Source organism: Mustela putorius, unplaced genomic scaffold (genome assembly GCF_011764305.1).
Source record: "Mustela putorius furo isolate JIRA1106 unplaced genomic scaffold, ASM1176430v1.1 tig00003853_pilon_pilon_pilon, whole genome shotgun sequence".
In the NCBI taxonomy this organism is placed as follows: domain Eukaryota; kingdom Metazoa; phylum Chordata; class Mammalia; order Carnivora; family Mustelidae; genus Mustela; species Mustela putorius.
This window is the reverse complement of record NW_025422005.1, coordinates 46,445,756-46,469,854: the sequence shown is the minus strand read 5'-3', so window position 1 is coordinate 46,469,854 and position 24,099 is coordinate 46,445,756. Positions and strand designations below refer to the sequence as shown.

At 43.2% G+C, this 24,099-nt stretch overlaps 1 protein-coding gene and 1 long non-coding RNA gene across 4 annotated transcripts in view; one reads left to right on the top strand and one right to left on the bottom strand.

The window, feature by feature from the left end:
• The window catches only part of DAB1 (DAB adaptor protein 1), a 1,133,694-nt gene that overhangs the window by 291,157 nt on the left and 818,438 nt on the right, over positions 1–24,099 (top strand). The window lies entirely within an intron of this gene.
• Positions 1,474–8,285, bottom strand: LOC106005675. The gene is made up of 3 exons (XR_001179210.2): positions 8,238–8,285; positions 7,798–7,942; positions 1,474–1,872 (listed from the first exon to the last, which is right to left on the bottom strand). It is a non-coding gene; the product is annotated as an uncharacterized LOC106005675 (long non-coding RNA).

The following is a 24,099-nucleotide window of genomic DNA, read 5'->3' as shown; positions in this document are numbered from 1 at the left end:
ATCCAGCCCCGCATCGGGCTCTCTGCTCAGTGGGGAGCCTGCTTCCTCCTCTCTCCCTGCCTGCCTCTCTGCCTACTTGGGATCTCTCCCTCTCTCTGTCAAATAAATAAATAAAATCTTTTTTTAAAATTATTTAAAAAAAAAAAGAAAAAAAGAAAGGCAATCTTGGTTTAAGGAAAGATAAAGCCAGCGTGATATGCATGGAAATCGCTGTGGGATTTGAGTTGGGAAGAGATTATAAGAACTTTGAGTGTTTTGGCTTGCAATATGAGCTTTTATCTGAATCCACAGGAAACCCAAGAAGGTGGCCAGCATTTGTCTGACGTGGCCACTGCTTTCTGTGTCTCCTGGTAGAGCCCAGTGTCCCTCGCAACTCTCTCCATCCTCTCCTCGGCAGGAGCAGGCCGGGTCCCCCATGGCCGATTCTCTCCACGGCAGAACCCTCCCTGTCCCTTTTCTCCTATTCTGCATGTCTCCCTATAAATCAGGAGAAAATGCCGCGGGCCCATGCATGGCTCTCTTGTTACCATAAATCTGGGATGTGAGTGTGGTGGATGGTGGGTTTAGGTAATTACAGAATATTAAACTGTTCTTGCCTTTCTCAAGTCTAAAGAATTGTTATCTGTGTATCTCCTTCTGCAATTTATGGCCTTTCCGGACGAGGGGAAGCATTCTCACAGTCACTGCCTATAAATTATGTGCTTTTCCCATAATTCCCACTGGTGAATATTCCTGATGGTAAATGACTATTATTTCTATTTCTATAGGCTGTACTCATATATCCATGATAGATATAGGCATGTTGGATGATGAGGAAAATTTATCACGACTCCTTATTTAGAGGGCAGGGCCAGTGGAGGGGGCGGGAGGAAGCAGGGTTTGTGCCTCTCCGGTTAGGTTCTTCCAGTGGAATAAAGGCCTCTTCCACTGGAGCCTCAGGAACCCTTTGCTCTTGGAAACATACTAGCCCCACTGCAAGGTGGTTCGGCCGAAGCAGCTCACGTAGTAATTGCTTGTTTGGATTTTTACTGTATGGTTGGCTTTATTCTTGCATTTTATTCTCATTGTCTCCTGATTCAGAAACACAGAATTATTTCTTAAACTGAAGACAGTGTCTTATGATGCAGTATGTCTAGCTCTCGCTTGGTGCTGTGTAGTTATAGGGGAAGGAGCGTGACTTTCTTTTAGACAGGCGGAAGACTTCTGATCAACCCTTTATTAGCTGTGTGACCTCAAGAAAGTTACTACATAGCTCTGAATGACCATCTCCTTATCTTTGTAGCAAGGATGGCCATAATCTTTGGCTTAACATTGTTATAAGGATTTACCGTGCTAATGTGTGTCAGGGTGCCTTGCCCAGTGCCTGATGATGTAGAGATGCCAAGTAAATGTTTATGAATGTGCACATGAAGGAGTGGGCCGTGATTGCAAGCTATCTATAGTTTAATACATAACACATTATTTTAGGGCACAGCTAAGCCGAAAGTACAATGATTCCAGCATGATACAAATTTTGCACTTAACAAGAGTGAACAGGCCATTCATTCAAAATAGGTATTTTGCTCTCTTCTATGTCATCCAGGGCCATTATCCCTTCTGCCTTGCGGCTCAGCCACTCCTCGGGATAAGATTCTCTTCTGAATGGTCAAAGTTGTTTCATCACTGCCACATCCAGGTCCCAACCCACAGGAAAAAAAAGAAAAGGAGGAAGTGAAAGGCACAAACAGCTTTTTTAAAAGAATGGGCGATGGGAGATATACACATCATTTCCACCTCTGGAACTTCATCTCATGACTGTACTGAGCTGCAACATAGGTGGGCAATGTTGTCCTCTTTTGGGTGGTCATATACCCAGATGAAACTTGGGAGAGTCTATTGGTAAACACAAGAAGAGAAAAAGAGATATGGGGGTGATTCACTTTCTCTGTCTCATTTGGAGTTCAGCTTAAACTCAACCTGAAGACAGAGTGCTACCTTGTATGGTTGGTTGAAGTTTCAAATGCATCTCTCTTATCCCCCTCTAGATTAAAAGCCTCTTGAGGGGGGTTGGATCTTACTTACTCTTCTTTGGGTATCCTCCTGAGTTTTGCACAAAATCTGGCCCTTTGCAGCTACACAGTGTTTGTTGACTGAGCAACTAATTGATTACAGTATGCCCTGAGGTGGAGGCTAAGTCAACCCACAACCTGGCTTATGAGAAATGATGCGACAGACATTTCTTGCTTCTCAGTGGCCATTCTTTCCTATCTTCTTGAGCAGCTGGTGTCATGGAGCAGACCCTGCAGTTCCCATCTGATGTACTTCCTGACTGCCCTTTTGTCTTTGGAGAAGGAAGACACTAGGGTCCTGGCTACAGGAATGTCTCTTGGCCAGTAGGATCAGTGGCCATAGGACTGACAAATAATATGGCCTACAGCCAGAGATGATACAGCTCCTGTTCAATTGCCCCCAAAGTGAGGGCTAGCTGACAATGTCCAGGGAACATTCTGAGCCTCCAGCTGTGACTTGAGCTAAGCAGAATTAGTCAATTCTTCCTGTCCTGGAAATCCCTTTGCACATAATGTGGTAGATTTAAAGTTAGAGATGTTTGGCTCCATTTCTCACTGGCTGTGTAACTCTGGGCAGGGCACGGGACCTTTCTGACCTTCAGCCATTTCTTGTGCACTTGAGATAAAAGCACTTTCTACACCTACCTCCCCCAGTGGTTGGAAGATGAGAAGTGGTTGGAAGAACCCCATTATTGAACATGTCATATTGCTGCTGATGTATCTGTTCTCAAATCTGTCTTCTTGGTTACCTCGGGAGCTTCTTGAGGGCAGGGGCAATTTCTTAGGACATCAGGAGGCATTTGATGAATGCTCAGTGCAGGGTTTTAAATGCATGTGAAATATAGTTGCAGTTAAGACTGATTCCAGACAGTACATATCGGTAAGACCACACTGGTGTCTACATGTCTACATCACCATGTGAGCCTTCCATTCTCAGGGCTAATGATATATTCAAGGACTCCTATCTTCTTTGAAATAACCTGCCTATAGGGCTTTGCATTTCACAATGTAGTTGCCTTTGTGATCCTCCGAAATGTGCCCATTTTCTAGGTAAGAAAATCAAGACTCAGGTTGACCAAGTAACCGTCCCAAGGTCATACATCAGGAAACATATGAAGCCTGAGATTAAAGGCAGGTCTTTCAACAACTGAGCCCACCCTTTTCTTTTCATCTTTCTTTAATGCTATGTTCTATCTCCTGTAAAAATTGTTTTAAGTTTCCTGCTTCACCTACCAAGTCAGAGTTAGTCTCCAGCATTTCCGGCAATCATAGACAGCCTGACACAAGCACCTACCTAAGGGAGTTTTTTACATAATCACTTTTTTTTTCCCCTGGTGGTGATCCTGTGACCCGTTATTTCCCTTGGTAATGTTACTTAACCACTTTGTGATGTGCTTTCCTCATCTGTAAAATGGAAATAAGAAGTATACTTCCAATCACTAAAAATATCCATGAAGGTAATCCAAGCATTCAATTAGTATTGAGTAAATGTTCGTTCTCTTTTTCTTTTTCTCCTAACATTGACCTATACATACACACTACCCTGGCAGTAATACTCATCTCGTTCATTTGATAATCATCTCCAGTGAAGACAGATACCAGTAAATAATCACCATAATGATATTGGACATTTCTTGAGCACTAGTTCATGAACCGTGGTGATTATTTTAGTCATTATCTCGATTAATCCTCCCAAGAGCTCCATGACACATATGTTAAGATCATTATGCCCATTTTACAGATGCAGAAAGTGAGTCTTAGTGAGATAATACAGTTTACCCAGATGTAACACAGGTAGGATGTGATAGAGTCAGAAGTCAAATGCAGGTTCCTTTGACTCCAGAAGAGATGCTCCTAGCCACACACCCCCTCCTCCCAAACAAGACTAGCTGTGCTCTGACAACTGTCAAACTGCCTCACTAATTAGCCTCTGTGGCAGACATTAGTCAGCACAGGGCCTGAAGCTGTGTGGTATGAGATACATATCTCAATTAGACCTGGAGTTAACTTCCAGAGAAGGCACAGGGGTTGAGTCTCAGAAGTTGCTAAGTGAATGAAATTGAAACAGCCAGAAATGACTTGCCTTAGGGGGGATAGACTCGTTGCTTCCTGGGTCACAGGAATTTTGTTTCTCTCTCTGGCAGAGTGCTGAGCCAGCAAAAGTCATACCCCTGCCGTACAGTTTGTTCAGGTGAAAACTTTAAAGAAGCTTGCCAATTTGAGCAAAATGCAGAGAGAAGGATCCGTGACATGACGTCTTCTGTCTCTGGGTGACCATGCCGCAGTGAGGCAGTGTGGTGCCATGTCCCCTCTGAGTGTGGGTCACAGAGTTAGACCAACATAGGTTCAGATCCTGGCCACTGGTCGTGCACTGGTCTCAGGCCAGTCAGACTCTTCATCTATAGAAAATGACATGCGATGCTGACTCAGCAGAGTTGTAGAGGAGATTCAATTAGATCAATAAAGTGCTAGGTGCTTAGCATATAGTAACCACTCAATCTATGCTAGTTACTGGGGTTTTATGCATGTAAAGAGCTTGGAAGCATCCCTGGAACAGAAGCATATGATATCAGCTCTACTTATTATTATCTCAGTGTTTTGACAATGTCAGAACGCAGCTTCTCTTGCTCTTAACCCTCTAGCTCACTACACATCCAAAAATAACACAACTAGAAATATAACTCCCTGAATTATTTTGTGGCTCATAGATGTTTCATTTAAATTATTTTCAGATAACTTTAAGTCTTTTAAAAATCCATTTCACACAACGAGATAATACAACATGCCACAGAAATGGCTAAAATTAAAAAGATTGGTAATCCTGAATGTTGGCAAGGTCATGGAGCTACTACTCCTCCTGTACATCATTGGCAGGAGTGGAAAATGGTGTATCCTCATTGGAAAAGGGCTCGTTAGTTTCTTATAAAATTGAACACACACCTAACCTGTGACCCAGCAGATCTGCAACTCCATCAGAAAGAAAGAAAATACATACCTGTGAAAGACTTTTATCAGAATATTTATAGCAGACTTATTCATTCTAGCCCTAAACTGGAAATAGCTGGGTGTCCATGAATAAGAACTAGACAATCAAACAGCAGTATATTTATATAAATGAATACTGATCAGCAATAAAAAGGAACAACTTATTTATATACAAAATATCACCAGTGAATCTCAGAAGCCTGCTGCGTAAAAGAAGGCTTGCACAGAAAAGTACATACTGTTTGACCCATTTATATGACGTTCTAGAATAGACAAAATCTCTCATGGCAAAAAAAAAAAAAAAAAGGGAAAAGTGGTTGTGTCTGGAGTATGAATGGGAATGAACTTCTGGGAATGGCAGTGTTTCATATCTCAATAAGAGCTTTGCTTAGACAAGCATATGTAATTGTCAAAACTTAGCATGAAAGTTCACAGAAGATTTGTGCCTTCCACTGTATCTAACCTCTATCTACAAAGAAAACAATAACAAATGTTAAACAAAAGAAACAAATGTTAAACTCTAGTTAATGATATTCATGCTCAAGTATTTAAGGAGAAAATGCGCAGATGTCTTCAATTTAATTTAAAATGCATGAAAAACAGAATGAACTGATGAAAGGCAACAGAGATGGATAGATGGTTAGGTATGTGATAAAATAAGTAGCGTACAAGGTTCAGCGGTGGGTATCTGGGTGTTCATTAAAGAATATTCTGTATGTTTGAAAGTTTGCATTATGTTGGGGAAAAAGCAAAAAAAAAAAAAATTCTTTAACAGTTACTAGTCCTTCCAAATAGATAATTCTAAAGACCATTTTGGAAGCCTAAACTAAATGTATCATAGGACTGTAACTTCAAGTTTGTTAAGTTTTAAGTTGGTAAGCCCTGACTTACAGGCCACTGAGGATCAGAGTGAAATGTGATTTACTGAAGGAATTGAATTGACAGTTTATGGTCTGCATTCATTGCCACTAGAGAATTTTTTTAAAGACTTTATTTTTTAGAGCAGATTTAGGTTCAGAGCAAAACTGAACGGAAGGTACAGAGATTTCCCATCTATCCCCTGCCCCACACTGTCCCATTATCAATATCTGTCACCAGAGTGGTGACTTTTTTTTTTTAAGATTATATTTATTCATTTATTTGTTCAGAGGGAGAGAGCACACAAGCAGGGGGAGCTGCAGGCAGAGGGAGAAGCAGGCTCCCTGCTGAGCAAGGAGCCCCAATGACGGACTCCATCCCAGTACCCTGGGATCATGACATGAGCTGAATGCAGATACTTAACTGACTGAGCCACCCAAGTGTCCTGAATGGCACACTTATTATACTGACAACCTATACTGACCTATACTCACCCCAAGTTGGTAATATACATTAGGGTTCGCTCTTAGTCTTGTATATTCCGGGGGTAAATATATGACATATATCCACCATTATGCTATCATACAGAATAGTTTCACCACGGTAGAGAATTTTTTCTACTGCTTTGCTCCTGTCGAATGAGAAGGTGCCTCTGGTCTCCATGTATGGTTCCTTTGAACCTGATGATTAGGATTCACTTAATCATAGGTAGAGCCATTGAGGGAGACTGAGGCCAAAGCTCTCACTCCATGGGGTAGCTGTCCTCTATCCCCACCCCTCGGATTCCTCAGGAAAGATTACTGTGGAGCTGTGTACCTTCTTTAGGCAAATGAGAGTTAGCAAGTTCTTTGTGTACAGGAAGGGGACTGCCCTGGCCATAGTACTGAGCTGAACTTCATTTAACCATCCCTCTGTGGTCATCAGCATCCAGATTTCACAGATGAGGAGACTGAAGATCAGAGAGGTTCGCTCATTTCTCTGTAGTCGCCTAACTATGGAAAGGCAGAAGTGGGGATTTAAAATCAACCTGTCTGGTTTCCAAGTTGCTGTAAAGGGAGATGTCTTCTGGGGAAACGTAGGATTCAGAATACATTTTCCCTGAGAAACTAAATTATCAAAGGCAGTTGGGTACAATAGAAATAGTATCTTTTTTTATTTGTTTTATGTTTTTGATTTTTGTTTTTGGGTTTTTTTTTTTTTAATTTAATTTCTTTTCAGTGTAACAGAATTCATTGTTTATGCACCACACCCAGTGCTCCATGCAATACGTGCCCTCCATAATACCCACCACCGGGCTCACCCAACCTCCCACTCCCCATCCCTTCAAAACCCTCAGATTGTTTTTCAGAGTCCATAGTCTCTCATGGTTCACCTCCCCTTCCAATTTCCCCCAACTCCCTTCTCCTCTCCATCTCCCCATGTCCTCCATGTTATTTGTTATGCTCCACAAATAAGTGAAACCATATGATAATTAACTCTCTCTGCTTGACTGATTTCACTCAGCATAATCTCTTCCAGTCCCGTCCATGTTGATACAAAAGTTGGGTATTCGTCCTTTCTGATGGAGGCATAATACTCCATAGTGTATATGGACCACATCTTCCTTATCCATTCGTCCGTGGAAGGGCATCTTGGTTCTTTCCACAGTTTGGCAACTGTGGCCATTGCTGCTATAAACATTGGGGTACAGATGGCCCTTCTTTTCACTACATCTGTATCTTTGGGGTCAATACCCAGTAGTGCAATTGCAGGATCATAGGGAAGCTCTTTTTTTAATTTCTTAAGGAATCTCCACACTGTTCTCCAAATTGGCTGCACCAACTTGCATTCCCACCAACAGTGAATAGTATCTTTTATACTGGTACATTTCTATAGTTTGGGGCCAAGTAGCATTCTCTCAGCTTACCTGGGAACGTAGGCTTGCAAAACTTTTGAGATAAGCCCTCCATGAGTGTGAAGCCATCTGTGTTAGTTACACCGGATGCTTATATATGGCTTTGCTATTTAGAAGGGCCTTCACATCTGTTTTCTTGGAGGGCCCCATGGCCATTCTGCAACAGAGAAAACAAAGATAGGATCGTTATCTCCATACGATGAGTGCCAGGGAGGTCAGGAGAGAGGTCCAGAAGTTTGCCACATAGCTAGGCAGGGGACAGAGCCAATTTGAGAATCTAAGCCCCAGACACCCAGTTCAGTAGGGCTCACAGCTCACCCACTTTTTATTCTGTTTTGGCTGCCCGCCTGCAGGCCCAGTCTAATTTACATGTGAAATCTTGCAAGTGCCTGGTAGGTGACCAGTATATAATGTGTAGCTAATGAGATAAAGTACAATTTCACTTTTGTTACCAAGGAAGGGGAACTCTCAAGGGGATGGTAATCATCAGGCCTTTCTCAGCGGAACTCAGAGAGTTTTATGGGCATGGAGAAACAATCCATCCTCACAATGGACTAGTGTGCCTGGGAACTCCCATTGTCCTCACCATTCTGTGGAGGAGGAAAGAACATTAAGAGATTTGGCCCAGGGTCACTAGCACCCAGGCCGTCAATCATACCGTCTCGGTGACAGAGCAAGGAGTAGAACTGTGACTCCCGTGTAACCATCCATGAGAATATGCTCCGGCCGTCACATTGTGTAATGTATTTTTAAATACCCTAAAGAGCTCTTGTCAAGGAACAGAAATGGACGTTCTGTACGATAGCCTAGAGACTCATCAGCAAGCCCCATGTCCAAGGTCAAAAGGAAATCAAGATAGGCCTTAGAGAAACCCCAGACCTCTTTATATCATCAGCCTATGACCATTTGTATTTTTCTTTTTTTTAATCTCTGAAGGATCACGCCTTTGCTTAAGACATCTAATCAAGCCTGCCACTAACTTACTTTTTGTCCTTGGGTGAGTCACTTTACATCTTTGGGCCTCAATTAACTCCTCTGGAAAATGACAGTTGGAGCAGATGACAAATACTCTTTAGAACCATGAAAAAAGAAGATCCTTACCTGGAGAACTTCAGAGCATTTTTCTAGTGTGAATCTCTCAGAGAGCCAGCACTGTGTTCTGTTCTCCATGACCCCCGTGTCTAGCCCAGTTCCTGACACATAAATGTGGGTTGATGAATGTTGAGTGAGTGAATAAAAATGGCACAGCCCCTTTGCTTAGGATGAGCAATGTTATCATAAATTCTGTACATCGCTTGCATGTATTTCAAGTGTGACCCATTTCAGGCTGGAAATGCTGGTTGTTAATCATCCTAGAGGCCTGTCGGAATATAATCACTGGCTCCAAGAGGTTCTCATGACACAGAAGGCCAAGACTTTCTGTTCCTGCAGAGGTTTGGTAATGAGAACTGGTGGGCAAAGCTAGAGAGTGAAAGAGGGACTCATCTCAAGGCAAACTTTGCGGATTATGACAGGTGCTGAAGGGTTAATTCTTAGAGCTGGAAGTAGAGGATCTTAATGCAAGACCCTATCACCAACAGACCCTAGAGGAAGAACTGGAGCCTCCTTCTTCTCCCTTGATTCTGTGTTTATCAGCCTGCTTTTCATAAGGGAGGTGCGTAGGTGTTTGTCTTAGAGGGTATGGCTTTGAAACCCTTCCTGAAACTTAGTAATCGTGTGACCTTAAGCATATCTAACACTAGTACTATTAATAATAACATGAAGAAAACTTAGGATGAAAATATGAAAACTGGCACTGATTAAGAGGCCATACTTGTCAGCTGCTTTGTGGACTTTCATTTTCTTTATATTAACTTGTTTAATCTATTTGAAGAAGGACCAATAATTGCTATCCATCAGATAAGTAAACTGAGGCACAGAGAATTAAGGTAAGTCACCCCAGATCCTCCACTGAGAAGGTGGCAGATCCAACAACTCACTCTCCTGAATCCAAAGTAGGAGTTCTCTTATCAGTATAACTCTGTCCTTCAGTTTATTAAGACTATAAAATGGACATTGTAATATCTGATGGTTCTTATAGGATAGTTATGAAAGTCAAGTGAGTTTCACATTGTTTTCTCTTCCATCAGTCAGTCAGTCCATGGGGTTCATGGTTGATCTGGGTATCCTTCAAAGTGGCGGATTCATCGACAGTGCTCAGTGACTGTTTGCCGAATAAATACACAGATTGATGGAGAGAATAATAAAACTGCCTTATAAAGAGCAAGGTGGTAGGAAAAGGTTATTTATTTATTTTTTGATATTTCGAATTTGTTTAACACAACTTCTCAGATCTTTTATTATGCTTGTGGGCATCGTATATTTCCACAAAGGCATAATCATGATGTACATTTCTCAACTTGCTTGTCCATGGACACTTTTTTCATGGAACAGATATGAACATTTCACGATATGGTGATTCCTCGGGGCTAAGCTGCTTCAGACATCAGGCGCTCAGGCTACATTCTATCCAGCTTCTGTTCTCTCTCCTTATTTTAGTTCCTTTTTCTTCCTTAAGCAGGGACTTCTGGAGCTCCTTCTTCCCTTTTCCCTACCCCTCTCCTTCCTTCTACCTTTTTCTCTCTCTCCTTCCCCATCCACCTAAAGCCAAACCTATGCTATGTGTTACAAGGATGACTGACTGTCCCGGGACACGACTTTGAAGAGTTCAACCTCAATGGGGAGGGCAGACATGCAAGGGTTACATGATGTCATTGTTTGGGGCGCTATAACAGAGGAAAATGTGGGATACAGTGAAGATGTAAAGGAATTGATCAGAAGGAGTCAAGAGGAGGTCATTTTTAAGCTAAGTCTTGCAAAATGAGTAAAGAGCGGTGGCAGAAAATGAGGGGAAGTTAATTTCCATCAATGGCAACAAAAAGTACAAAGCTATGGGTCACAGAATAGCCTGGAGTATCTGGAAAGCTGCACATTTGACTGGAGTACAGCCTTCAGAGTATAAATAGAATAATGGAGGGGCAATGCTGTGAGAAGCAGGACATGGCCTCATGTTTGCATGTTGGAAGCCATGATTAAGTTCTTTCTCCATGTATCATAAATCAGAAACTTTTTGAACTGCCTCTAGTCAGTGTGAGCAAATTGGTGTTATTCATTGACATTGCCATGACTACGAATCTGCATTGTCTAGCCTTTTCCAACATGTATTCTGCTGAATTCTCGTATTGTGAGATGAACCACATATATGTACCCACACACACATGCAAGCACACATGTACATACATGAAAATCTGAGGAAAAATACATTTGGAAAATAGGCCCATTGGTGCATTAAAAATTGAAGGGGTTTTTGATCTTGTTTTTTGTTTTAACCTTGGAGCTCTTTATTTGTTGCGGAACATATATTAACATCCCATAGAACACACTTTAGGAACATCTTTTGGACACTTCTAAATACTGAAAATGACGCTGCTCTTTCAACTTCAGAAATTGCCATGAGCCTAGAGATACTGGGCTGAAAGCCATTGCTACCACGTAACCCTCGAGAAGTGACAAGAACTGCTTAATGTCATAGGGCATGACTGATGGGGAACCAGAGTTCAGGTCTTCTTCTTCCGGTCCGGGTCTCATTTTATTACACTAACGAACAGTGCAACTAAACTCAACATTTACTGGGGACTCCATGTGCCTGTCACTGTGGCGTCTGCTGAGGATGATGTCAAAGCTTGCTCTCTAATAGGAGAGACGAGATGCACCCACAGATGGACAAATAGTGTCAGGTGGGGAATGTCATCATGTAGAAGAGCAAGGCAAGACGAGGGAATGAAGGGTCATAGAGGTGCTATTCTGTAAAGGTGGGAAAGGAAGGGCTAGGGTGACATTTAAGGACGTGTGAGGCAGCCGTTTAGATCTGTGAGGACAGGAACTTCCAGGGTGAGGACAAAGCTAGTGCACAGATGGGAGAGTCCGAGGAATAGGATGGGCCCGTGTGGATGGAACAGAATGAGCAGGGGAAGTAAAGTTAGGACATGGGGCTTGAGGAGTGACGGGGACCATGTAAGTCCTTCGGAGCTATGGTAGGGACATTTGTGCTATTTGGGGGTTTTGAGTGGACAAGTGACCTGAGCTGACTTAGGTTTTAAAAAGCTCAGTAGAGCTTCTTTCTCTGTGAGGAAGAGACCAAAAGACCAGTAGGGAGGGTGGCACTGAGATCTGAGTAAGAGATGATGGTCGGCCAAGAGAGGGAGCAGCACAGTGGCAAGAAGCAATCTGTTTCTGGATTGATGTGAAAAGTACAGGGGGTAGGAGTTGTTGATAATCAGATGAAAGGAGAAAAGCCAGCACAGCTCTGAGGGTTGGTCTGGTGACATGGAGGGGCCTTCTTTTGAGATGAGGAAACTGATGTGCTTCTGACCCTTTGGAACTTCATGTCTAGGAAGAAAGTCAGCATTTTTAGGGCCCTTTTATTTATGTTGCTGTAAAAGGAACACATATTCTGGTAAAAAAAAAAAATTAAAACAGTACAGAATGCATATAGTAAGATGTCAGTTTCCTGATTTCCTTCCAAAGAGGCAATTTTTCCAGATACAGCCTAAGAGTCCATGTGTGTATATGCGTGTGAATATGTTACCTTCACAATTCTTTTTCATTACAGTGGTTCACTCCATATTCCTTGTACTGCAGTTTACTTTTCCCTCTAAATAATCTATCTTAAAAATTAAGAATTAGTCCATACCATGTATGTGTGTGTGTGTGTGTATATATATATATAGAGAGAGAGAGAGAGAGAGAGAGAGAAAGAGAGAGAGGAAGGCTCCATTCTTCTAAAAATGCAACAGTGATTCCATTGTATTACTACACTGTGATGTATTTAATTAATTCCCTACTGAAGGACATTAAGATTCTTTTCAGTGTTTTTTATTTACTAATGATACAGATGAAGAATATCTTGGAACATGTGTATTATACAGATGTGGACTTAGATCTGTGGAATAAATTCCTAGAAGTAGATTTTGTGCCTCATAAGAGACATGTATTTTAAATATTCGTCCATCCAAAGGCTGTTCATTGTCCAGCAACAATGCTTGATGATACCTGTCAAGATGAACAACCTTTATTATAACAGTGAAACCAATGACAACTTATCTGTGTGTTCCTTTATACTTGCCAGAAAGCCTTGCTATCAATTACTTTTTGAGTCACCAAAACAACTCTAGAAAGTAGGTATCTTTCATTTAATTTTATATGTGAGGATAGGGGGACTTAGGAGAGATCAATCATTTGTGCAGCTAGCAAAGGGTAAAGCCGAGATTTGAACCCAGATTTCTCAGATGTCAAGGCCCGGACAGACCTCTAGTTTAGCCTTGTCAGAAGAAGGCTCTCCCAAGCCCACAGACTTCTGTCTATTACACACTGAATGAACACCCTGCTCCTAAAAATAACCAGAAATAAGCTAAAGAAGACCTTGGCAGAAATGCTGTTAGCATTATAGCCACAGCCTGAGGGTCGGACTAAATGGCCTTCAGGACCATTTCTGCCCTACCTGTTCCACAGTCCAAGCTAACTCACTTCTCAGCCTTAACAGATGCATCGATAAAATGAAAATAATACCATCTGCTTCTAACCACATGAAAATGTCATAAAGGCAAAGGAGATGGTACACCTGAAACACCTAATAAGACCAAGCTCTGTAAGTCCACATTAGGCTGGTGGTGGGGAGGGGGTGTGCCTCGGTGTGGAGCTGTCCAGGCTTCCGGGCCTCCCCCGGCCTTCACCAGGAATACGTTCCCCTGAATGGATCTGCAGGTACAAGTATGCACACATGTGCACACGGAACTATAACTTCCAGCTCACTTCCCAACGCACGGACTTTTTAGTGAAAACTCCCCTAATCTGACATCTAGCTCAGTCCCTAAACTCACTCTAAGCTTCACAGTTTTATCCATTGACTCCTGTAAATTTCACAACCATCTCACAAGTGAAACTTTCCTTCTTTCTACCTCTTTTTCGGAGATTGTGGATCTCGAAGCCCAGAAGATATGATGTTTCTCTGTCAAGGTCACACAGCAAATAGGGGGCAGAGTGGGGATTCGAACCCGGATTGTCTGATGTAGAGTTTCTGTGCTTTTGTCTTCCAAAGCTTAGCTCAAGTTTTATTCCCCCTTGGCTCTGGGAAGACATCCCTGACTGCCACTCATCCCACACTGCATGGTTTGCTAGAACCTATGTTTACCTGTCCCATGAGGCCCTATGTGTATATACACAAATGTGCACTTCTGTAAGCTCCAGGGAAGTGTAGACTCTTTGAGGGCAGTGATCGTGGCTTCTTCATTTCAATATCTGCAGCCCTTACCATGGACCATCAGCCATAGTGCTGGAGTGGGAAAGGAAGTGCCAATTTCGAGTGCCTATGTGTGTCAGGAAGCATAGCCCACAGTAATGGAACAACTCAGGATTCAAAATGAGGTCTGTCTTACCCCAAAGCCCGGGCTCTTTCAAATATACCATTACCCCCTCACTCACCCTGTGTCATTAGCATGAAGTCCTAAATCCATCTATTTACTAGAATATAGCCAAACTCATTTGTTCACAGATTATTTATTGAAGGTGCTTTAAAAAAAAAAAAAAACAGCTTCATTGGGATATAATTCACTAACCTACAATTCACTTAAAGTATAAACCCAGTTAAAAAAAATCATATCCCATTCTTACAGGACAGGAGGAAGCTGACTCCTTACTGGTGTCTTGAAAGTGAAATGATTTGATGTCCATGTGTTGAACAAGGGGAGAAGGTGGAGGAAGGGGCGCTGTTGGGCAGTTGGCGTTGGCCCCCGATTTTGGATTTAACCTAAAGACTTGAAGCAGATGAGTTCCCGGAAGTACATGGAGAGCTGATTTCAGAGTACCCAAGGCCTCCCCTCTTTAAAAGAGAATATACTCAAAGTCACCTATCAAGGCACACGCTTCTTTAATGTGCGGCTAGAGACAGGGTAATGATGGGGAGGAAACAGCAATGTTGATGGGCATAGTAAAGGCAGAAAGAAGGATTAGCAAAACATGCTGTGTGAGTTCAAAGGCAGATGTGATCACAGAAGTTTTCGAACTCCTTTGAGTCCGTTTCTCCGTTAGCCTTTATCCTGACAGTGTAGGCCAGGGTTGTTCTCCTCAGTTCACAGGTGAGGAGCCTGGATGAATCTTGCTCTTTCAAGATTGAATAGGCTCCAAGCCTCTTTCCTAAAGCGTTTAGTGAAACCCTAGTGCTCTCTGGGCTCCCATGGGGACAGCTCCATCCAAGACTGTCCTGTGCTGCAGAGAAGGGAGGAAGGCCTGGCAACTAAGTTCTGGCCGTGGGCCTGGGGACTGACCCATCGTGCTTACCCCGTGAGGAGGAGGGGAACATGAGAGCAAACAAGGGGAGTGGAGCAGACACAATTAGAGAAGAGTGTTCAGACAGGCCTCACTGGTGGGGACCGTCCCTCCTAGGGATGACTGGGGAGCAGGTGTATGCGTGTGGGTGGTGGTTTCCAACGTTGGCTCTCCGGCTTATGAGCCGTATAACCTTACACAAGTTCCTTGACCTGTGCCTCAGTTTCCTACCTCACTCTCCCTTTCTTCCTAGGTTTATTCTTTGAAAAATGAACTTCTTTTTCAAAGGCTGAAGGATGCTGCTAGTATGAGGAGGGCACTTAAGGCACGTTGACTGTTAGGATTTCACATTCAAAATTTTGGCTGGAGCTAGACCGTCAAGGACTTGGATGCCAGGCTATAAAGCTCCTCTACAGGCCGTCGTGTTTTGAACCTGCTGAAATCTGGGCTTTGGGAAGGTTTACCTGTTAGGATGGATTAAAGTAGCAGGAGGACTGGAGCCAAGAGATAGTGAAGGGACTGTTGCCAAGGGCTTTATGGTAATTCTGTTGCCTGGGAGGGAGGAAGCTTTGTCAGAGCCTGTCAAACTGCCTGCTCTGAGGGGCTGGTTTGGCTATTATGACCCAGGTTCCACAGTCGGGGAGCACTTTTGCCTATCACGTTATAGGAAATAGGGATCATTTTCTTTCACCTGCCTCGGAGAGTAAGTGTCTTTATGGAGCACTGAGGAAGACGGCCTGGGTTCTCCAGGTAGAGCTCGAGCTCAGGATCTGGCGGCGGGGCCGAAGCACCGTCTCCAGCCCGCACCCCCGTTGAGCCAGACTCTCTTTTAAGCACTTTAAAGGGCTCGCCCAAAATTCTCCCCCCAAGGAGACAGCCTAACAGCAACGCCATCCTGCCGTTTCTGGGTAATGGTAGGCTCCAGGCTCGGCGACGCAGAGAGTCTCCCCCAAGATTAAGCCCTGCCACACGTGCCATCTTCCCTCTTGCTCCCATGACAGTAACAGTGCGGTCTGCGGGGAGTTGGATTCCGGGCCCTCTGGGTTCATCCGTCCTTGGTCCCCTTTCGGCGCGTCACACGCACCCCCACGCCTTTCAGATACTGCAACACGGGCTTTCTCCGAGTCTGCCTCTCCATCCCGAGCGAGGCTTTGGCTAAATGTGGTGCCCAATAACTTCAAGGGATCAAGTGCTTTCAAGAAATTTTTCACCTAAGAAGATGAGCTGGGGGGAATTGAAAGCAAGGCTGCCAGCTTTGATGTCTTAAGTATGAAATTTCAATGGCTTACCAGCCGCCGACTCTGGTTTTAGTGCAACGGGGTAAGATTTAAGGAAGTGATCACATCACCTGCCCTATGGGAGACAAGTAATGATGGCGAAGCAGCCCAAGGCACCCAGAGGGGAGGAGGGGGATTCTCCATTGGCCCAGGTGATCTGCTGAATCTCTCTCTTTTTTTCCTTTTTAGAGATAATTTGGTTTGGTATTTTTCCACTGCAAAATACAGCTTATTATCAGAAATTCAGAAAATACTGAAAATCAGAAAAAAAAAAAAAGACTTTTTTTTTTTTTTTGCACTTCCCCAAAGAAAAACGTGTTGGTGTATTTCCTCACAGTTCTTTGTTTAAGATTATGAATGATTGTGATATTAGTTCTTTATTTACCTTCCTACATGCCTACCTGTTTATCTAATTTAATTATATGGTTGTTCTTGGTGTTTTTAAATATAATTTATTTGGTTGGTTTTACTTTTGTTTTGCCCAATCAACATGATAAAACACATTTTTAAGTTAGTGCAGAATCTCCACCATCTGCATAAATGCTCGTTGGAGCAGCGATTTCCAGGAGTCGGTGTGCATGAGAATCACCTGAAAAGCTTATGAAAATGTGAGAGTGGCATCTGGGAATCTGTATTTTTAATCATAATTTCAGATGATTTGTAGGCATGTGGTTCATAGGTCCCACTTTGAAAAGCACTTATTTTTTTAAAAAGGATTATTTTTAAGTAATGTCTGTACCCAATGAGGGGCTCAAACACAACCCCAAGATCCAAAGTTGCGTGCTCTTCCAACTGAGCCAGCCAGGTGCCCTGTAAATCATTTACATCAAGCTAAATACCATGGTTCTGTTGACTCACTGAGTGGATTTTTCATACACTTACCCATTTTTATCATAGTGAATATCTAGGTTGTTTACAGTTTTCATTAAGCCTGAACAACACCGCAGTGAATGTCTTTGGTCATTCATTTATTCACTCATTTAGCAGACATTTTGTAAGCACTTTACAAGGTAAGCCTTTTTCCGTGTGCTGGAAAGACCAGTGACCAAACAGACCTATTTTCTGCTCTTAATGGAGCTTTTACCTAATGGAGAGAAGGACAAACAGAATCACAAAATTAGATTATTGTAAATTGTGATGAATGCTATACAAGAAAGATTCAGGCTGCTCTGGGAAGATAGTCATTCAGATTTAGAGGCTAGAAAAGCCTCTATGAGGAGGTGACAGGTCAGTGAAGCTTGAAGGAAGAATGGGAGTTAGCTGACATCATTTTTAAGATTCGCGGTAGAATTGTGGGATTAAACAGTACTGACTTTTCACACAACCTTCTTAACCTCCCCCCTCAGGTTTCAATGTCCAGGTTCACATAGGCAGGCTGTATTTTGGGCAGGGTCCAGTCAGAAGAAGACAAAGCATATTTGGTTATTTCATGTAGAGGGGGTTTGAAATAGGGGGTTGGTTATAAAACAGTTCGAAAGGTTGAGAGAACAAGAGAAAAAGAAAAAGAGAAAAGGTCAGAGATTAGTAAGTCTAGGAAGTAGCTACCACACCTAGGCTTGCGTGACCCTAAGAAAAGTTGTGATGTTTCTCGTGCCTGGCAGTCCCCTCCTGCTAAGCCATACCAGGAGGTGAAGGGCCAGGGAGACCAGCTGGGGCCGATGCTGGAACCAGAGAGAAGGTATCACATGGCTTGTGCTGGGACGTCCAGGGGCTGAGCTAACACTGCATGGGTGACACAGGAGTTCAGCGGCTGTAGAGTCGCTCTTCAGCTCCTGTCCTGGGATTCTTCTATAGGATTAAACCCATTGAGAAGGAAACTGCCAAAGATGCCGGAGATGCTAGCGTGCCCACTGCTGCTGCAAGGTTGCTAATAGAAACTAGAAGCAGATGGGGCACCTGGGTGGCTCAGTGGGTTAAAGCCTCTGCCTTCAGCTCAGGTCATGACTCAGGGTCCTAGGACCCAGTCCCGCATCAGGCTCTCTGCTCAGCAGGGAGCCTGCTTCCCTTCCTCTCTCTCTCTGCCTGTCTCTCTGCCTACTTGTGATCTCTCTGTCAAATAAACAAATAAAATCCTTAAAAAAAAGAAAGAAAGAAAGAAAGAAAAGAAACTGGAAGCAGGAAATGAGTTCCTTCTCCCTTCCTCCTGCCTTGCAGTATCCTATCAGGTGTCCCTATTGACATGACCTAAGCAAAAGCCACTGGGCATAAGAAATGCAGATTTGGGGGTCATAGGCAGGAAGAAGGGCAGGAATGGGACCTGAGACAAAACAGGCATATGGTCAGCACACAGAGAAAGGAGACATCCTTTTATTAGTATCCTTCCTCCTCTGACCTTGTGCACTGCCCCTGGGGGAAATTAGGCCAACTTAGTAATTATCCATTCTATGGCCCCTTTATCTCCCCTTCCCAATCCTTTCTTTTCTAAATGTCTTTGTGCGTAGATCTGACCCTGAATTATCCAAGTCAACACTGTTGATTGGATACATAGAAGACAAATAAATGAATTGTAGCTGCTCCTAGATGTTGCTAAGAATCTGATAGGTGCAAAGCATCTACATTTGCTCTTTCCACACATGTGCCCCTCCCATTTGGCAATGAGACTGAAGCTCCAAGAAGTGAAGTGACTGGCTTACCATCACACATTTCTTAAATAGTGTTGAGCTCCAAACCCATGTCCCCTGGCCTCCGTACCTGCTACTCCTTTAGAAACTTCCATGGTTTAGGCCAACACTTAAAGACCATTCTTTGATGATTCCTCAAGGCAGGTGGAGAGCAGCTTGTTGAACATATCGAGTTTCTGTGAGGATATATTGGTAGTAACCTAACAGCTAACGGACCCTGGAAGTCCAGTGGAAATGACAGCCTTGCCATTCCAGGCCATGATATGGCTCCGGGCTCCCGTCTGAAACCCTCCACTGACCTTTTCTTAACACTTGGCATTTTAGTGTTTCGTTGATTACAGAACACTTACATGCAGCACAGAGTTGACTGTTTGTTAAAATGGAAAATGGAAAAAAAAAAATAGGAAAGAAAGTACACGCTTGCCAGAGCAGTGCTGTGGAACGGCTGTTCCCTAGGTATTCATCTCAGTACGTCTAAACACCTATAATTAAACTAGCTTTGGAGCAGTGCCTCTTGGAGAGGGTGGAAGAATCAATTCTGCAGCATTTGGATCTTGTTCTTTGTATACAGTGCTCAGCAGTGAAGATGTTCGAAAAAGACCAGATGCTATGGCTTAAGAATGCAATTACCCAGCTATCAGGGTGAATGGATGATGGTCTGGTCTTGGGGACATCCAAGCTCAGGGCTGCAGAGGGAAAGAGACAAGTGATGAATATGGTGACCTCCAATTCTCTCTGTCTGTACCCCAGCCTCGTTTCTTTGCTGGGAATTGTATTTTTATACCCTGGATGCAGTGATCCCTGGGTAGCTTTGTGTTAAACAGCTAATTAATGGGAACTCGAGTCTGCTGTCCTATTTATGAGACTCTGGAGCAGGCAGAGACACTTCACTCATCTGGAAAAATAAGTTGGGATCAAGCTGCATCTCCTCTATAAATATGTGAGGCACTGCTGTCAGACGCCAGTACAAGCCAACACTGTCTGCCTTCACATGAATCATTGAAATGACCCGAACCTTCAGTCTGAGTTGATGGTAGCTAATGTGTGCCATATAATCTCATATGCTCAGAATGTCTTGTGAACCAAGCACACTATCAAGATACAGTTTTAATTAACATTTGCTTTTTAGATAATATACGCAATTTATTTTGGCAAGAGTTCATTGAATGTAAAATCTACATAATTAAGATACTAAACCTGCAATATTTTTTCTTTGCAGTAATTTTTGCTAAATGACACAGATTCAGCAACATTTATTATCCAGCTGATAGCTGCAGTGGGCAATCACAATTTCATACCTTCTTTTTTTTTTTTTTCCTTTGCTTTTCTAACCAGAGGATCCAAAGTCACATAATCAAAATTTTTTTTTAGATCTTGCATCTCTCTCCTCTCTCTTTTTTTAAAAATTGTGTTATGTTAGTCACCATATAGTGCATCGCTAGTTTTTGATATAGTGTTCCACCATTCATTGTTTGTGTATAACACCCAGTGCTCCGTGCAACCCGTGCCCTCCTTAATACCCATCACTGAGCTAACCCGTCCTCCCAATCCCCTCCCCTCTGAAGCCCTCAGTTTGTTTCACAGAGTCCATAGTCTCTCATGGTTCATCTCCCATTCTGATTTCTTCCCCTTCATTTTTCCCTTCCTTCTCCTAACGTCCTCCATGCTATTCCATATAATCAGTTTTTTACACTTTTAAAATTCAAGGGTATCCGATCTTTTTCTTAGTCCAATCTGATGTTAAAAATAAAGCGAAGAAACCATGTTCATGATTCTCCTGCACAGAACTCTGCTATAAAAATAGAGCTTATTTTAGATTTTAATATTATTTTGTGAGTCGATTTCAGTGAGTTTTTCACGTCATGGCGGGATCCTGGGGCATGATCCACCAAGAGCACAGTGGAAGAGACCTTACTGATCATGAAGATAACCTCTCATCTTACAATGACAGCCGTGGGCACTGAGTCTTTGAGTGGAAATGTGACTTGCCCAGAGTCTTCCAACACATCAAAGCCAGGACCAAGACTAGACCCTTGACTAGCCCAGCTCACTTTCTACTGTTCCTACAGCTTCCCTTTAAGAAATATCTGCCCTCTACCCACAAAGAGCCTCTTCTGCCATCATCGACTATGTCTTCTAAATTTGGAAATGCCTCCATATCATGTAAAATAGGCATGTTTGGGGGAGAGGGAGCAAAACAGACCTGGTTCCCAAAGCCCTTATCTATCGTGAAAAACAGTGCAATGGCCGAATCCCAATTGCTTTGTTCTTTGTGATAATCCATATAATTGGGTCAGAGGGCTAATGACTTGGCTTCATGAGTCTTAGCCATATGCCTCCAGGATTTGCAGCCAGCTGCATGCCTGGGAGGAGGGCGTTCATGATGGAAGCCCAGGGCCTCCGCTGAGGGAAGCAGCAGCCAGACCAAAGCTGGAAGCGGGGAGCAGAATGGCCCCGGGTTATGAGGCCATTTTCTAGATGCTCCCTCCACCCTTTCCAATCTGCTTGGTTTCTGAGCTGCCAAGTTCCTCCCAGACAGGCCCTTGACAAGGGCCTTTCCCGAAGACTCTGACTGCACTGAGAATGTGGTAGGCAGGGACTGCGCCAGTGTCAGCCTCTTCTCTCAGATCTGTAGTGAGCTGCTAATTAGTGTCAGTAATTGCTGGAGGAGAGGATAGCTGGCTGCCCATCAGCATGGGGAAGGAGGGGGTGCCTGTGCACTCCCTCCCTCCTCACTCCCTCCTCTCTAGCGTTAAGCCATAAATCTATATCGGTTTAAATCGGCTGTTGGGCAGCTCATTGCAAAGGACGTCAGTGGAGTCACGTCAGGTTAATGGGTTTAGCTAATGTATGGACGTAAGGATGAATAACGCGATGGTGCGTCAGAGCCAACGGTAGGAGGATGGAGGTCTTCGAGAGTCATCAGAGCAGAGGGCTCCCAGGTACACTTGGGGGAGGAGTCCCAAGAAATCCCTTTCTTGGGCTACTCTGCTAAAGGAACAAGAAAACAGTACTTTCTATGAGCCACAGGCCAACAGATGGCGTGGAGGAACAGGAGGTTCAGATTTCGTGCAGATCTGCAGACTGAGGTTCTACTACTGGTGCTGCCACAAATGCCTATAACCTGGGGGCAAAGGAAGAGCTTCTCGAAGCCTCTGCTGCCCCAGCACCACAATGGGGCTAGAAAGAGCATCTATCTTACATGTTACAGAGGTTGAAATGAGTAAATGTACACACAATGTTTGGTGCAATGCTGGGTATATAATCATTATTCATAGTGAGCACTTAATAAATACTGTGAAATAAAATGTGTAATACACTGGAACAGGGGTGTTTGTGTGCTAGTATATTTCAGTGGGATTTCATATAGATCCTAATATTTCTTTGCAGTTAGCTCAGGGGACCTACCGGTTTCTGACTGCCCTGTGGTCAGTTCCCTCTTCACCAGCCCTCTCCCACCTTCTTGGCATTGGTATATGAGGAAGAGGTAGAGGAACTGTGACCACCTGATTTCTGTGCCATGTGTAGCCTCTGTACCATATGTGCACCACGCATTAATGCCCAGTGTGGCCATATTGAGAGCCCTACTTATGTCCCAATAAAGCATTCTAAGACATACTGCAAAGCTTCAGTCGTTTAGATACAGAATACCCAATGATATAGAGCAGTTGTATTTTAGCTTTATTTGCATGTGGTGTGAATATAAAATGATGCTATCGATATGTGTGTGTGTAGGTATATGTTTTTACCTTCCATTTCCCAAAGATCTAGGTATATTTTTGCCTGTGATATTCATTTGCTTAGTAAATATGTAATGTATATTATATTCTTATTTTTATATGTATGTTTGCTAAGAAAATGTATATTGTCCATGTGCACACACATCTCTTCATTTATTCATTCAGCAAATATTTATTGAGCAGCAAGTGAATTACAGAATTGTAGAGCTAGAAAGAAAGGACGTACAATCATCCTATTTAGGGCTCTTAATTTAGAGAAGAGGAAGGTGGGATCTTAACCAGAAAGTCTCCCCTTCCCACTAGGGAAGCTTCTCCCCCCATCTTCACTCGAAGTCGTCTCATCAATATAATTACCTTATTAACAGGCCTCAATAGCTCTCCTCTCCCTACATGTCCTGCTGGATCATCCAGACCATAGTTCTGGAAAGCCTAGCTATCTTCCCCTTTGTCTTCCCCCTTCCCCTCTGTTTTCTTCCCTTTCCCCTTCCCCAGAGCAATTGCATTTAGCTGAATAAAAGCCTAGCTTCATAACCTCACACCTCCATCTCAGGGAGTATGGCAGAATGGTTAGGAGCCAAGGCACATTGCCTAGGTTCATATACTAGTTCTGCCACGTTCCAGCTGTGGTAACATGGGCTAGGTAGTTAAACAACCTGTGCCCTGTTTTTGTCATGTAGAATAAGGGTGGCAATATTTATTTCATAAGGTTGTTTTGAAGGTTTAAGAATTAAAAATATATGCTGCATTTAGAGCAGTGCCTGACGCTATAGACGTATACGTTCATTATTATTACTGCATACTCTGCATTGTTGTGCAAACTCCTCTATATTCATAATGGCTGCTGGGTCTTCAACCATCCAAACCACATTCCAGGCAGCAGAAAGGGCTAGGGGCTTCTGCCTACTGAGTCAGCTCCTTTAGGAGTCCTTTCCAGAAGGTTTGAACAGCACTTCTATTTACAGCATCTAGCTTAATGGATGTGCCTGGCTATGAGAGAGACTGGGATATGAGATCTTTATGACAAACAGTACTGTGCCTGAGTGGGGATACTGTTGCTGAGAGAAAAGTGAGCATGGAATCTCTTTAGACAATGGAAAACCATACTACATCTACAAGGCCAAATTTAATGGAGTCTTCTGTGACTTCTTCTCCGTTAGTTGCCCAGGAACATCCATTCCACTACTCTATATACACTTGTCTGTCTTGGCTTCTCTGAGTCCACACCCTATTGGTTTTCCTCCTTCTTCTCTGGCCACTGCCTTTCCTTCTATTTTGCTGATTTCTTCTCTTCTTCCCAATCTCTGTACGTAATGG